The sequence below is a fragment of the Schistocerca nitens genome, chromosome 9 (assembly GCF_023898315.1).
Source record: "Schistocerca nitens isolate TAMUIC-IGC-003100 chromosome 9, iqSchNite1.1, whole genome shotgun sequence".
In the NCBI taxonomy this organism is placed as follows: Eukaryota; Metazoa; Arthropoda; class Insecta; order Orthoptera; family Acrididae; genus Schistocerca; species Schistocerca nitens.
The window spans coordinates 191,818,819-191,834,945 of record NC_064622.1 but is presented as its reverse complement, the minus strand read 5'-3'; positions in this window follow the sequence as shown (position 1 = coordinate 191,834,945).

The window sequence follows — 16,127 nt, the reverse complement described above, 5'->3', positions numbered from 1 at the left end:
AAAGGTGCCCACAGTATTCCTCTCTAATCGTACAAAAACAGGCGCCCTATGACATCATCCTCGAGCTAGGCGACACTTGAAACAGCATTCGAAAAAAATGCCAGAGCTCAAAACTTCATATGACGTGTAAGACGGGTTAATTTCACCACAGTTAAGCTTAACATCATCGTGGGCGTATCACACGAAGGTAGGGTCGTTACCCCCACCTCTTACCCACATCTCAGGCATTCTCTTCACGTCTCTGCGATGGAGATCACAACCGCCATGTCCAGCGTTGATATCTCGGCTTTCTTCTGGGTGGCCAACGACAACATTTCAGACATACCGTCCCGCAGAATCGACATGAAAAGGCTTCCCGAGATGCCATAAATGACGTCAATCAAACGATCCCCTTCATTGGGACATTCATTTACAGACATTCTCGGTCGAGAACGACAGTTTTCAGTGCAGCCTGCAACAAGTGATGTTCTTGACAACCTTTCACACTGCTGACACACCCGTACGATTCAACTGTTTTCTATAAACTTCGTGGGGTAGCAGGGACACTGAACGTGAGCTGAACGCTTTGGAGTGTAAAATGGTTCAAATGGCTCTGGGACTTAACTTCTGAGGTCATTAGTCCCCTAGAACTTAGAACTACTTAAACCTAACTAACCTAAGGACGTCACTCACATCCATGCCCGAGGCAGGATTGGAACCTGCGACCGTAGCTGTCGCGCGGTTCCAGACTGAAGCGCCTAGAACCGCTCGGCCACCCCGGCTGGCGCTTTGGAGTGTAACGCGACCGCAATTTTTGTTCTGGTAGATTTGGAAGAACCATGTCCTTAGACGTGTAGTGTCTCATGAAAGCTCGGTCATTAGGATCAGTGCTAAATTAAATGAAAGTCGTAGCACATCAAAATCCTCCACAAAGCAATATGTAAAATGAGTATCTGAGAACGCTAAAGAAAAAATGGGAAATAAAATAGCTAGATAAACGTAGGAAAAGTAATAAAACCTAATACACGTTTGACACCTTGTCTACGTAATACTGCCGCCATCTGTACATGTACATGTCGCAATTCTATGACTTTTGTCTCTTCAATGTACACATAGGTACTACAGGGTGACTTTTTGATCACCCGATATATATCTGAATTATACTATCATAGATGTGTGGTACCAAGTACAGAGTACAGAGTATGTGAGAAAGATGTTCATGCATTCGTCTCACAAGCTATTACCTCCATCACATTGTATCACGCATTAATGAAAATGTTTTAACTAAAAAAATGTCCTTATTGGTAACTTATGTAATCAGTACGGCAGCCTTACGAAATATTTATAGCAGTAATGCTCTTTTTAAAAGTAAGTTAGTTTTATGACCCAAACACAACTGAACCTTTCGTTTTCACCCTTCAGAAAATTTCTTTCCCCACCACGCGCGGGGCAATTGCTCCCAGATTCGGAACCATTCAACTAGAGGCTGACTAAGCTGAATGACTGTCTAGTGTAGGGATCCATTGTGAACAGTATTAAGAATGAATTCAGTACTTCATTCATAGTGGGCAGAAATCGACAGATGTAAAGTAAATTTCCGGGGTATGCAAGGGGAGTATTATGCGAGGGCTTTTACTGTTTGCAACGTATGTAAATGGTCTAGTGGCTATCGTTGGAAGATCCATGAGGATTTTTACATTAGATGCAGTTGTCTATTGAAAAGTAGCAAAGCCAGAAGACTGTAGTGAACTGCAAGAAGACCTTCGGAGAAATGGTGACGGGTGCAGGGGTTGGTACCTGACCCTGTACCTAAATAAATGTAACATATTGCGCGTGAATAGACCAAAAGATCCGTTACTTTTTGACAATGTAATTGGTGAAAAATTACTGGAAACAGTAATTACCTTAAAATACCTTGTAGTCACCATCAAGATTGACCTATATTGGAACGACAATATAAAATAAATAGTAGGAAGAGCAGACGGCCGGCTGAGATTCATTAGGAAGAACCTAAGAAAATGCAACTCTCACTTATTCAACTGATTCTTATGTGCTGTTCGTCAATCGACGACCCATTACCAATAAGATTACTAGAAGTAGAGAAGATCCAACGGAGATGCTCGAGGGACTGCAAGAGAGCCTTTATGTATCGAAAAGAGGTTCAGGCACTGTTCACAATGAAGCGATAGATTGATTCTTTCAACAAATAAACCCAAAATTCCGTTCTCACTGTATCCAGAAACTTCAGTGTCCATGAGATGTTCAACTCATAATCCTTCGTAGCGATCGTAACGATTGTTGAACGCTTCTGAACAAAAATACCATGCAATCAGTGAAATGACATGGAAGGACTAGACCCCTTTAACAAACATTATTTATTTTTTGACTAAAAACATTTATTTTTTAAAAGTAATAATAGGTCCCCTTTAAGGAAGACAGGTAGGAAAATTCCACGTTAATTTTCCATGATAAATTTATACACTTCAAAGTGTTCATATTGGTGAATAACGTAGTCACTGAGTTAGAATAATAATGACCTTAAACAAGACGCAAGAAGATAAGACTTTAACAATACTGGCCTTAAAAAAATTAAATTTAAAAACTATTTAAATAAACATTTAAATAAAAATAATGAAAACTGAGCGCTAGATAAATTTCTTCAAGCGATCTCCTACAAAAGAAATTAGGCAGACTCCCAAAAGACAAATATTAACAGGTTAACAAGACATAACAGTTCGCTTTTATGGCTTACCCAACAAGTTTGCACCAAATATTTTACAGTAAAATTTAGATCGAGATTACAATATGTATTAAACGGAACAATAACATTAGAGGGAAAATTCCCTGTGTGATGGCAGTTCATCATAGAAAGGCCTCTTGGCCGACAGAAAAATTTTATTTGCAGTGCAAGCCAGATAACATAACGTACTGAACTTCAGCACGGACAGTCGGGACCATATAGTATAAATATCTATGGAGTGAGCATAGCCTACTGTGCATGTTCTCAACATCAAACTGGGCTAGTCACGTGGTATTGGGACGTCACTGCTTCTCTGCAATTTGTGGTAACAGCGAAACTTTAATATTACACGTATTCACCTATTTTTACAAACGTTTCTACACGTTTTACTAGTAATTACAGACATGTCGCGGTATTGTTGTTGCGACGGATGTAAAGAGAAGTACGAGAAAGGAGGCCCCATTACTTTTCATTGATATGTACAACACATCCTTAATCGTGAATATCACTTGATGTGAGGCGCTTTATATGTTTAAAAATATCTAGACGCGGTATGATGTCATGTATTGTAGAGCCAATTTCTGCGATTTCTTTTTGCCCACGAGGGATGCTAGACACACTATGCGATCAAAAGTATCCGCCACCCCCCAAAACATCGAACTTTGTCAGGTGATTGGCTGTTACTTGTGCCATACGTCTGTACGCGATGTTTCCACCTTCCTAAACATCCCTAGGTCCACTATTTTCGATTTGATAGTGAAGTGGAAACGTGAAGGGACACGTACAGCACGTAAGCGTACAGGCCGACCTCGCCCGTTGACTGACAGAGACCGCCGACATTTGGAGAGGGTCGTAATGTGTAATAGGCTGACCTCTATCCAGACCATCACACAGGAATTCCAAACTGCATCAGGATCCACTGTAATACTACGATAGTTAGGCGGGAGGTGAGAAAACTTGGATTTCATGGTCCAGCGGCTGCTCACAAGCCCCACATCACACCGTTAAATGCCAAACGACGCCTCGTTCGGTGTAAGGAGCGTAAATATTGGACGATTTAACAGTGGAACAACGTTGTGTGGGGTGACAAATCACGGTACACAATGTGGCTGTACCATGGTAGGGTGTGGATATGGCGAACGCCTGGTGAACGCTATCTGCCAGCGTCTGTAGTGCCGTCAGTTAAATTCGGAGGCTGTGCTGTTATGGTGTGGTCGTGTTTCTCATGGAGGGGCTTGCACCCATTGTTGTTTTGCGTGGCACTATCACAGCACAGACCTACATTGAAGTTTTAAGCACCGTCTTGCTTCCCACTGTTGAAGAGTAATTCCAGGATGGCGATTGCATCTTTCAACACCACCGAGCACCTGTTCATAACGCGCGGCCTGTGGATGAGTAGTTACACGGCAATAACATCCCTGTAATGGACTGGCCTTAAGAGAGTCCTGACATGAATAATATAGAAACCTTTGAGATGTTTTGGAACGCCGACTTCGTGCCATGCCTCACAAACCGACATCGATATCTCTCCTCATTGCCGCACTCCGTGAAGAATGGGCTGCCATTCTCCAAGAAACCTCTCAGCACATGATTAAACGTATACCTGCGGGAGTGGAAACTGTCATCAAGGCTATGGGTGGGGCCAAAACCATACTGAATTCCAGCATTACCGACGAAGGGCGCCACGAACTTGTAAGTCATGTTCAGCCAGGTGTCCGGATACTTTTGACCACATATTTTAGATTTGGAAGTGCGTTTAAGCTTCCAGTCAGTGTTAACGTATTAGTGCTATGGTCATCAGCAGATAAAATTTATATAAGACAGTGTGATTAATTCCCTCCAGTTTATTCAGGTTCTCAAACCTTTGTGTGTACTGGGCACTTCTGCATGACACAATTTCTTACATTATATAATTTTTCTATTCTAGTTTCCCGAAAGACGAACAGTCAAGATACGGCTCCACTAAATAAGAAGAGCCGGCCGCGGTGGTCTAGCGGTTCTGGCGCTGCAATCCGGAACCGCGGGACTGCTACGGTCGCAGGTTCGAATCCTGCCTCGGGCATGGGTGTGTGTGATGTCCTTAGGTTAGTTAGGTTTAAGTAGTTCTAAGTTCTAGGGGACTTATGACCTAAGATGTTGAGTCCCATAGTGCTCAGAGCCAAATAAGAAGAAAAGCAAAACAATAAACAAGAAATTGAAGAGATTGGATAATCAGTTGGTGTAAGTTGCTTATTTACTGTAGCAATTTAATTGCAACAAATGCGGTTTTTCCTCTTTTCTGTGATGCATCGGCGTTCAATACGGTGTCATTGTGACGTAATTAAACGGAGATTCGACAACATGAATAAGTGCAACAGAAAACCTAAAAAGGTATAGTTGGCTGTTATTTCTTTTCGCGCACCCGGAAAAACGTAACTAAAGTGAAACTGAGCTATGATACTGTGGCGGAAACGCACAATACTCTTGCTCTTCACAACTTTAAAACTATATCAGTCCCAGCTCTAAAATTGTTAAGATATCTGTAAAACACATATACGAAGTTTCAGGATACTTCTGAAGGTGATCTACCTGTTCTAGCGAAGTAATAACACTCAAAATACGCTAAGCACTTTACGGACTAACATGCGCCGATACGTGACTTGAGAAACATGCTGCGGACAGATTTCTCGTTCTGCGCATCCGTATGCTCACTCCATAGATATTTATGCTCGCTGCGCTGTGTAGCCGCGTGGTCTGAGGCGACTTGTAACTGTTCACATGGCTCCCCTCGTCGGAGGTTAGAGTCCTTCCTCGGGTATGGGTGTGTGTGTTGTCCTTAGCGTAAATTAGTTTAAGTTAGGTTAAGTAGTGTGTAAGCTTAGGGACCGATGACCTCAGCCGTTTGGCCCCGTAAGATCTTACCACAAATTTTCGAGTATTTACGCTCAATGGTCGGGACGAGAGACTACAAATAGCGAGCTGCTCTAGGAAATGCTGGAGAGCCGTCCACACTGCCGTAAGCAAGCCTGGCGCACGCGGCAAGAAGCTGCCGACACGGAAAACTCTCCCGGCAACTTTGCAGGTGTTCTTAACAAACAGAGAAATAAATGTGTCACGGAATTACACTACAAGTGAAATTTATTATTTAACCACGATTGCAGTTATAGACTCTTTCCTATAAGGTCATACGGCCTAGGAAATAAGCTCCGCTAAAAGTGTAAGGTGTAAAACAGAAATACTCAAAGGGCGCTGTAAATTCTTCCAGGAAGGAATGTACGAGGGGCGTTCAGAAAGTAAGCTCCGATCGGTCGCGAAATGGAAACGACTATGAAAATCCGATAAAGCTTTGCACAGATGTGTTGGGTAGTGTCTCTAGTATAACCCCAGTTAGCATCACGTCGCTCTTCTCATTTCTGAGCTCGCAGTGAGTGCGTAAAGATGTCTAGAAAATAGTGTCTGCCGCCAAGTACGAGGGCCTGGTGAGAAATTTCGCCTGAAGCTATGCAGCTAACATTACATAACTGTCGTGCTGTTTCTTCTTCAAGACAATTCTCAGCCGCATTCTTCAGGGGCAATGAAGATGCTCCTGCATCGTTTTCAAATGGAAATGTGAGATTACCCACAATACAGTCCGCAATTGTCTCCCCCTGAGTTTCATCTCTGGTCACATGAACCGCTGTCTTTGAAGACAACATTTTGACACAGACAACGAGGTGTATGCCAGCGTGGAGAATTGGCGGAAAGCACTGGCGGCTACCTTCTATGATGAGGCTATTGAGAAGTTGGTACAACGCTATGACAAACGTCTAAGTCAGAACGGCGACTACGTAGAGAAGTAACTGAAAGGTGTAGCTAATTGTTACAAGTAAAACATTTCTGATGTTCACTGTGGTTTCAATTTGGCAATCAATCGGAGCTTACTTTCTGAACAGGCCTCGTAAGTAACAAACTCGCTAAGGTCTTACTATTATCTGGATATCATATCACACAAAATTTAAAGGGCTGATAATAGTAATACCAGAGAACACATCAGCTTCGAAAACACAGTGAAAAATAGTAAAATTCACAAACAGTTTGTACTCTCACATAAAACAATTTAAAAATTAAAATGTAAAATTAAAAAAGAGATAATTCGTAGGCCCTTGATATACGAGGGTTGTCCCTAAAGCAAGTTCCGATCGGTCGCGAAATGGAAACCACAGTAAAACCAGAAACGTTTTATTTGCAACAGTTAGGTACACCTTCCACCTACTTCTCTACATAGTCACCGCTCCAGATTCGAGTTTTGCAGTAGTGTTGAATCAACTTTCCAATATCCTCGTCATAGAAAGCAGCCGCCTGTGCTTTCGACCAGTTATCTGCAATGGTCTGCAGCTCGTTGTCTGAGGAAAAATATTGGCTTCATAGTCAGCGGTTCTTGTGAGCAGAGATGAGGCTCAGGGGTAGCCAATTACAGACTGTATGGCGGGTGATCAAACACTTCTCATGGGAAACGCTGCAGGAGCGTCTTCATTGCCCCTGCAGTGTGCGGCCGAGAATTGGCATGAAGAAGGAACTGCTCGACAGTTGTGTTATATGGGCTGCATGACACAGGCGAAATCGCTAACCAGGCCCTCATTCTTGGCGGGAGAAGCTATTCCCTATTCATCTTTACGTGCTCACTGTTCACTGAAAACTGAAAAAAGCGACGCGACACGATCGACGGGTATACTAGAGAAACTGCCCAACACATCTGTGTAAAGCTTTACAGGATTTTCCCAGTGGTTTCCATTTCGAGACCGATCGGAACTTATTTTCTGGACAACCCTCGTAATTATGCGTGAAAGCCGGGCACAACACTAACCATGGCAAATTTTTACAGAGAACCCTGGCCAGGAGATTAACATAAGTCACTTAAAAAACACACAGAGCAGGCAGGGCAATAAATTTGTCCTAGAATCACGTAGAGTTAAATTACAAAAGGCGTTTGTCACGATTCAATAAATATAAACATGAACATCTGCTCAAACAGCTTGCGGAGCAGAAATCGGTGCACAGAGCTGAACAACCACATATGCACGGAACAGACGAACTAAACTTTCTGCCGACCCGGAGAAGAAGTCGTCCGATCCGCACGGTGTGTCCGTATCTCCAAGCGCTGCCGCTGGCCCCCGATCCACACTGAACGACGAAAACTGCACGCAAACTCCTGCACTGCGCTGGCACAGGGCTTCCTCGACGCTGCTCCAACGGTCGCCTTTGAAGCCTAGCCACGGCAGTGATAGCCGCACATGGGAGTAGTACACGTCATGTGGTGAGACACCAGCTAGAAGCTGTCGACAGTGTGAAGGTGAAAGAACCCGCCACGGCTCATATCATGCCACTCTAACACTTTTGGGAAACTTCCTTACAGCAAGTGATCATGAAATTTCTGTCGATTCTGTTAGAGAACTGTGAATGGAAGCTCTTACACCAGAGTGAACAAACTATTAATTTACTATGGCAATTTATGCCAAATATCGCCGGCCAGTGTGGCCGAGCGGTTCGAGGCGCTTCAGTCTGGAACCGCGCGATCGCTACGGTCGCAGGTTGAATCCTGCCTCGGGCATGGATATGTGTGATGTCCTTAGGTTAGTTAGGTTTAAGTAGTTCTAGGTTCTAGGGGACTGATGGCCTCAGATGTTAAGTCCCATACCGCTCAGAGCCACATGCCAAATATCGTAAATGTTCATATGACAAAACGAACCAAGACAATGGTTAGACAGTAAGAAATATTTTTCATGTTGGCACGTCTGGGATACGTTGGGTTTACATATATGTAGGATACTGTTGTGTTAGATTATTTAATTTCTGTATAGCAGAACCCAAATAAAAATCGATCTCTGTCACAAAGGGTGTTCAGCATCTTACTTGTATATAATTTCTCTGATTCCATCCAAACTCTCTTCTACATTAATTTTAAATATTACAGGTCTTTTTATCAACATGTGATAGCAAATATAGTAGGAGAGAAGCAAGAATGACGGCAGTAATTAACTTGTTCAACTTGCGCTTCCATCAGTTAACTCGGGTACCTGCCTCAGACTGAATAGTGAGTATTTGTAAAACATTTCGAGATTCACTGACTTAAAACCCTTTCCTTCGTTTCATAATATGACCAGCCTGTTTACCAAAATTAATCTTCAAAAAAATGGTTAAAATGGCTCTGAGCACTATGGGACTCAACATCTTAGGTCATAAGTCCCCTAGAACTTAGAACTACTTAAACTTAACTAACCTAAGGACATCACACACACCCATGCCCAAGGCAGGATTCGAACCTGCGACCGTAGCAGTCCCACGGTTCCGGACTGCAGCGCCAGAACCGCTAGACCACCGCGGCCGGCAATTAATCTTCACTTTCTATTTATAATATTCTGTGGAAACTTCCTCTTTACAGATTGTAAAAGCAAAATAAATCAACCAACGAAACTAATCTTCGTAATATTAATAAACCCGCTCGCTGGTGTGAGGTATCATTTTGCTGCATAGAAGTAAGTACTGTATAGCCAAACTGTGATCAACACATACTTTTATTCACATCGCCATAAACCTGATCATAGCTCATTAAGATCATAGTAATCAGTCTCACCCAACACAGAACAACCGATTATCTAACTTGGTTATTAGAAGTTAATAGTACCAATTTTTACCACGAACGGAACGTCCGTGGACAATATGCGAATGCTTCTCCGATGAGCAATGGTCTTCGAAACATTTTCAGCTGGTGACCAAGTACTCGGCAAGGCACCGTCTTTGGAGGCGCCACGAATTTTTTCCAATGATAACCAGTTACACGACAAAGGGACAAAAGATATTTTTTGTAGTTGAAAAGAAATGTCTAATTTAAAAACTGATAAGTATTGTTTAAATGCGTATTACTTACGTTTGGTCGACTCCTGCGGAAAATTTTTACGAAATAGTTTGTAACACTACAAAACGAAAACGAACTAAATTCATTGACAAAGTGGCGGATCAAGTTGTAGACGAAAGCTCATTTGACTGAAATGGCGATGGTGTTGATAATGAGTGACGAAAGTGTGCAAGCCTCTGATCAGTCAGTTCCATAGTTAAAATGACACAAACTTGTTTAAAAATGGTGTAATATGATACCTTTTTTCTACAGTTATATGCGGTTTTGTCATACGCGAAAGTTGTCTAACTACATGCTGCCCTTAAAGGAGGTAAGTGAGAATTATGTGGCGTTATACACACAGCTAGCCATAGACACTTCTGAGAAATTATCATAGTCGTTAAACAACGAGAACGTCATAAAAGTCCGGGACATAATTGGTTCGCTTTAACATATGAGATGTAAGAAAGATTATCGTCTTGAGTGTGCTCTGAAACAGCGCATTCTCACTATTTTCAGAGACAAGACCATGTCTTCCTCGGAAAAAAATAGCAAACGACGGTAAATTTCTGAGGCCTATTATAACTCAGGTTACCCTATCTGACGCAGGTAATCGCCGCCCTAGCCGCATTTGGTTGTGAGATAATCGGTCTTTTTTTATGGTCTCGACTACAAATAGTTTCTCACCAACGTAAACAAAGGACATCTCGCTGAAAAGTTGCACCGAATACAACGAAATGCGCGTACGGCCCCATTATTCAGCACGGAGAGGCATATTTCACGCGAGATTCCTCGCGCCGTCTCTAGAAAGTAAGCAAAAAAAGTAAACGCCTCCAGTCGCAGTCGGCATCGGCCCAGATTTCGCGAGATATCGCAGACGACCGTTCGCAGAACTGTCCCGCACCTCTGCTGGGCGTGCGATCTATCGAATTATTGCTTTGTTTTTCTGGCCTGTGTTGTGCCGCTCAATTTGACGCGTTTTACAGGGTACGTTCACACAAATACGCGCAGAGAATTGTGCGGACATTAACCTAGATATTCAACTGAAGTGCCCGACAGCGAACAACAACCCAGAGTGGTTTCGACCCACGTTCGTTCTTCAGAGAGCGTGGATAGTGCTGTTCTTTATACGAGTTTCTGCAACATCGTCCTCGGCCGATGCATACGTATTTTCCACACTGTGCTCTTTTGCTTGTCATTTAGATACTGTACCCATATACAGTTTCACAGTGTATGCAGAGAATATTTCAGAGATTCAGTAACACTAATGTATCATTTTTTAAACTTCCTTTTTAGCCTTATCTATCGTTGTTGTAGACTGTTAAGTCAGAAAATATATTATATATGCTGGCCGGTGTGGCCGAGTGGTTCTAGGCGCCTCAGTCTGGAACCGCGCGACCTCTACTCTCGCAGGTTCGAATCCTGCCTCGGGCATGGATGTGTGTGATGTCCTTAGGTTAGTTAGGTTTAAGTAGTTCTAAGTTCTAGGGGACTGATGACCTCAGATGTTATGTCCCATAGTGCTCAGAGCCATTTAAACCATTTTTGAAATTATATATAACGATATTAAAAATAACATTCATAATAGAAACATAGTAATTAGGAATGTGATTACGATAGCTCATGATGAGATCAACAAAGTAATCTATGAGGAGTACATACAGATGCCAAACACACTTCCAGTGGTGGGGGGAATATTTGTCCATAACTTTACATGATACAGTCTACAGTCCAAAAGTATGTAATGGAAGTACAAAGTAAGAAAGAGCTTCAGTATTAGTTAAGGAACAAGAAGAGCCAAAGAAACTGATACACCTGCCTAATATCGTGTAGGGCCCACGCGAGCACGCAGAAGTGCCGCGACACGACGTGGCATAGACTCGACTAATGCACGAAGTAATGCTGAATTTAACTGACACCATGAATCCTGCAGTGCTGTCCATAAATCCGTAAAAGTACAAGGGGGGTGGACATCTCTTCTGAACAGCAAGTTACAAGGCTTCCCAGAAATGCTCAATAATGTTCATGTCCGGGAAGTTTTTAAAGTTGGAAGCGTGTTTGTGGAGCAACTCTGTAACAATGCTTAACGTGTGGCGTGTCGCATTGTCCAGCTGGAATTGCTAAAGTCCGTCGGAACGCACAATAGACACGAATGGGTACAAGCGATCAGACAGGATGCTTACGTACGTGTAACCTGTCAGAGTCGTATCTAGACGTATCACAGGTCCCATATCACTCCAACTGCACACGTTCCACACCACTACAGAGCCTCCATCAGCTCGAACAGTCCCCTGCTGACATACAGGATCCATAGATTCATTAGCATGTCTCCAAACCCGTCCATCCTCTCGATACCATCTGAAACGATACTCGTCTGACCAGGAAACATGTTTCCAGTCATCAACAGTCCACTGTCGGCGTTGACGGGCCCAGGCGAAGCATAAAGCTTCGTGCCGTGCAGACATCAATGGTACACGAGAGGACCTTAGGCTCCGAAAGCCCATTTGATGATGTTTCGTTGAATGGTTGGCACGCTGACACCAGTTGATGAACGAGCATTGAAATCTGCAACAATCTGTGGAAGGGTTGCATTTATGTCATGTTGAACTGTTTTCTTCCGTCGTCGTTGGTCCCGTTCTTGCAGGATCTTTTTTCTGGCAGCCGGGATGTCGGAGATTTGATGTTTCACCGTATTCCTGTTAATCACGGTACACTTGTGAAATGATCGTATGGGAAAATCCCAATTTCATCGCTACCTCGGAGATGCTGTGTCCCATCGCTCGAGCGCTGACTATAGCACCACGTTCAAAGTCACTTGCGTGCTGGCGTAAACTGGCGCCAGCACACCATACGGCACAGAGGTTATAAGAAGATCGACGGGGGCTTAGGCAGACTCTGGAAACATGCCGCCAACGCCCTCTCGGCCGCCAGTACATAGGATCATTATTTCCCGTTAGTTCGAGTTAATTCGAGTCCGTTGCTTCTAGGGAGTTCCAGCGTGTCACCGAGTCGGCGCCGCAGACTTAGCCTTTAGCACAAAGACAGGCAGCACATAGCAGCCTTATATTGAACATAGCAGACGTCTACTTCACCGACAGTGACGTTAACGACTAATAGAAGAGCTTGTGCCACAGCACATGGAAGCCGAATCAGTTCAGTTGGTCTTTGCTTATGTTAATAAAGAATCCAGTTAATAATTGCCTGCAGTTGGTGTTATAGAAAGAGAATACCGGCCAGCAAACAGCATCCTCTGCTGGCTTCCCTTGGTACAGCTCAACAGAGACAACGAGACGACATAAATGATGACAAACGAGGATTCAACAACTTAAACCTTGGTAAGCTGCCATTGTAGCAGCAATAACCGATCTAACAACTGCACCAGACACGTGTTGTCATAAATACGCGATGCCGACAGCAGCACTGTATTCTGCCTGTTCACATATCTGTGTATCTGAATACGCATGCCCGTACCAGTTTCTTCGCCACTTCAGTATTTTCTTTATGAAAAATGTCGAACTGAAAATTTAATGAAGTCACATCACCAAAACTGTTCAAAAAACTGTGGTACTCGGTCAGTTATAACACGAGGAAGAAATTCGCCTTGCTTCTAGACATCGCTGCACTCAACATTACAGTTTGCAAATCCACTGAAATGAGAAATGGTAAGATATAAGGTTCTAGAGGATTAAGATTCAAAAGCATGGAAATACGCTGCCGGAAAACAGCTTGAAAGACGACGTCGATTTTGATCCGATGACAGCATAATTATGCCACCTGGGGGATAGCAGAAGCACCGAAAATGGTTTCAACGTCGTCCGCCAATAGATAGCGTAGTGGCATAGCTACCAGAGCGCCATCTGTGTCGACCCCTTAACAGGGTATGCTCACAGGCGGAAGGCTCGGTGTCGTGCAAACGCACGAAGCACGCAGGCAACCAAGCCGTGGAGACGTACTCGTGCGCTTTACAGGCAACTGAGCTATTCTGAAGGGCGTCAAATTGTGACGGGATGGCCCTTTCAGAGAATTTCCACACAATCTGGCGTGTTGCGTCACTTGTGCAACGATGCTGGTATCAGAGGTCGCGCGAATATTCTCACCCCCGCTGACGAGGTTCTGGACGACCAACCAGCACAGTCGCCCTCCGGGATAGTCATATTGTAATGGCTGCAGTGGCAGATCGTACAGTTACCACAGCACAGATAAGAGGGCTTGTGAGTCCAGACGTGTCAACACGAACTGTTGCGAACCGGTTATTAGCAGTGGGAATACGGGCAGGCATACTGCTAGCCCGTCTTCCACGCACGCCACAGTATCGACTTGCACAGATCGACTGGTGCTATCAGATGGAGTGGCACGCTGTGGCCTTCGGCAATTAAAGCAGTTTCTGCCTGCACGAAAATGATGGTCGTTTATGAGTATGACGCAGACCAGGTGAGCACTGTCTCGTACAGTGTATTTTTCAAGGACACACTAGTCCCACCCCAGGCCTTATGGTCCGTAGTGCAATTGCTGCAACTCTAGTTCACCTTTGGTATTTCTGGAGGGGACGCTAACCAGCGCTCAGTACGTGCACAATGACTTTAGGCTAGTTCTTTTGGCGTTCTTGCCACCGGAAGATGACATGTTGTTGCAACATGATAACTCAAGCCTACAGACCGCCCTTGAAACTCAACGTTCTCTGCAAGACGTGCAGCAACTTCCCAGGTCAGTACGATCTCCGGACTTGTCTTCAGTCGAGCACACATGGGATATGATTGGAAGAGAAGTGACTCGCGCAACTCGTCAATCAACAATTTTTACTGAACTACGCGAACAGGTTGAGCAGGGATGGAATAACGTATCCCAAGTAAGTATTCGCCGTCTGTACGATCGACTGGATGCGAGAGTCAGCACCTGCGTTGCTGTCCGCGGAGACTACACCAAGTGCACTGTTGAAATAATAAATCTTGAGTAAACTGGGGAACCTCTAAAAGGGTGTACTAATTTTCTTTCCGGCAGTGTAGGTTGTTGTGCACAACATACCTAATTGTGAAAAATTCTACGAATCTTAGTTGAGAACTGTAGAAGACAGGTACGCTGAACGCACGCAGATTATAGTTTCAAAAAGTCCTGGTGAGCCAACACGACAGTAATAATAATAATAATAAACCACCAAACCATTAAAGAAGTTGTACCAAGGGAAAAGTAATTGATTTCTTTGTTTGTGCTTGGTAGAACATGCGTTGAGGAACATAATTTATTTTCTCACTGGACTGTTTTCGGCTTCTTACGCCATTATTGCAAGTGAGTGTCGAAAACTTAGGAAAGGCAGTTAACTGGTAGGTGACAGACGTATCTGGTAGCAGAATTTGTGCTCTTCAAGATTATGAAGTTACTTCTAAAAATAGATTTTATACCAAGAGGAATTTTTCTATTTTAAAATTGATTTTGCTCACATTATCTAGTTCTCTCACACACAATTTATTTCAGTTCAGATTAACAGAGGGGGGGGGGGGGGGGAGAAAATCGTGTTTGCTTATTTAAAAGTAGATTAGCTCTGTGTGTCATACACATAACTATTTCTAGTGTCTCCAGTAGCATTTTCTTTGTTCCTTCCTAAGCTGCAATAGAAATTCATTTTGTTAACTAAATAGATAATTTCCCATTATCACACGCTCGGAAGCATTATCTTGTAATATGCAGCTCCTCTCATATTGAGAGAGCCTAAATTCCGGAGATTTCGCAGTGTGAAACTTGAACTTATTCCAGTGTATCGTACGTTCAAAAACTTAGCAGAATGCAGCTGCGTAAGGTCTTCACAATCGCGATTTTATCGAGTGTTACCCAGTTGCATTGCCGTAAGTTACTCGAACTGCTTTGGATAGTGCTTGCAGACTATTTTATACAAACCACTCTGTGCCCAATCTTTCATAGTATTTTTAATCAAATTGTATGCTATAGCCATTATAAAATGCAAGTATTGAGGGATTTTTACTTTTCGGCAAGAAACAAAATGTGGTGCAATAGCCCACGTGGGCAAAATTTTGGAGACTTTAGCAAAAATAAAATAAAAATAAAATACCATAAGATTTGCAAAGATTTTGGAGAATCGCTTTCCTGTGCGACGAGGCACTTAGATTAGGAACAACTGCTAGCCATGGTATCGAGTCGCATGAGCACATATCTATACTGTTCAACAATCGTAGCTTGTGTGTCTACACTCCAGATGGTTATACTAATCAAAAAGTACAGCTACACACAGAGGTCCAGTGTGGACTGTAATTATCGTATGCCAGCGAAAATTAATAAACATTCTAATGTGTTAATGTCGAACCGATTTACGATGGAAAAAAGTTAGTCCCAGTTTTGGTCACCAGGTGCAAATCTGGCGCTGTAATGCAAGAAAGACGTACATAAATGTTTCCATATGTAACGGCTTAGGAACGGGACATGTGCAGAAAAGTTCAAACAGGCGAGAAAGGCATAATGTTCAATTTTTTATTAATCGGCGCTTGCACAATCTGTTCAGTACGAGCACCAGAGACGTCGATGAGATGCTGCATCCGTAAAATGAAGTGA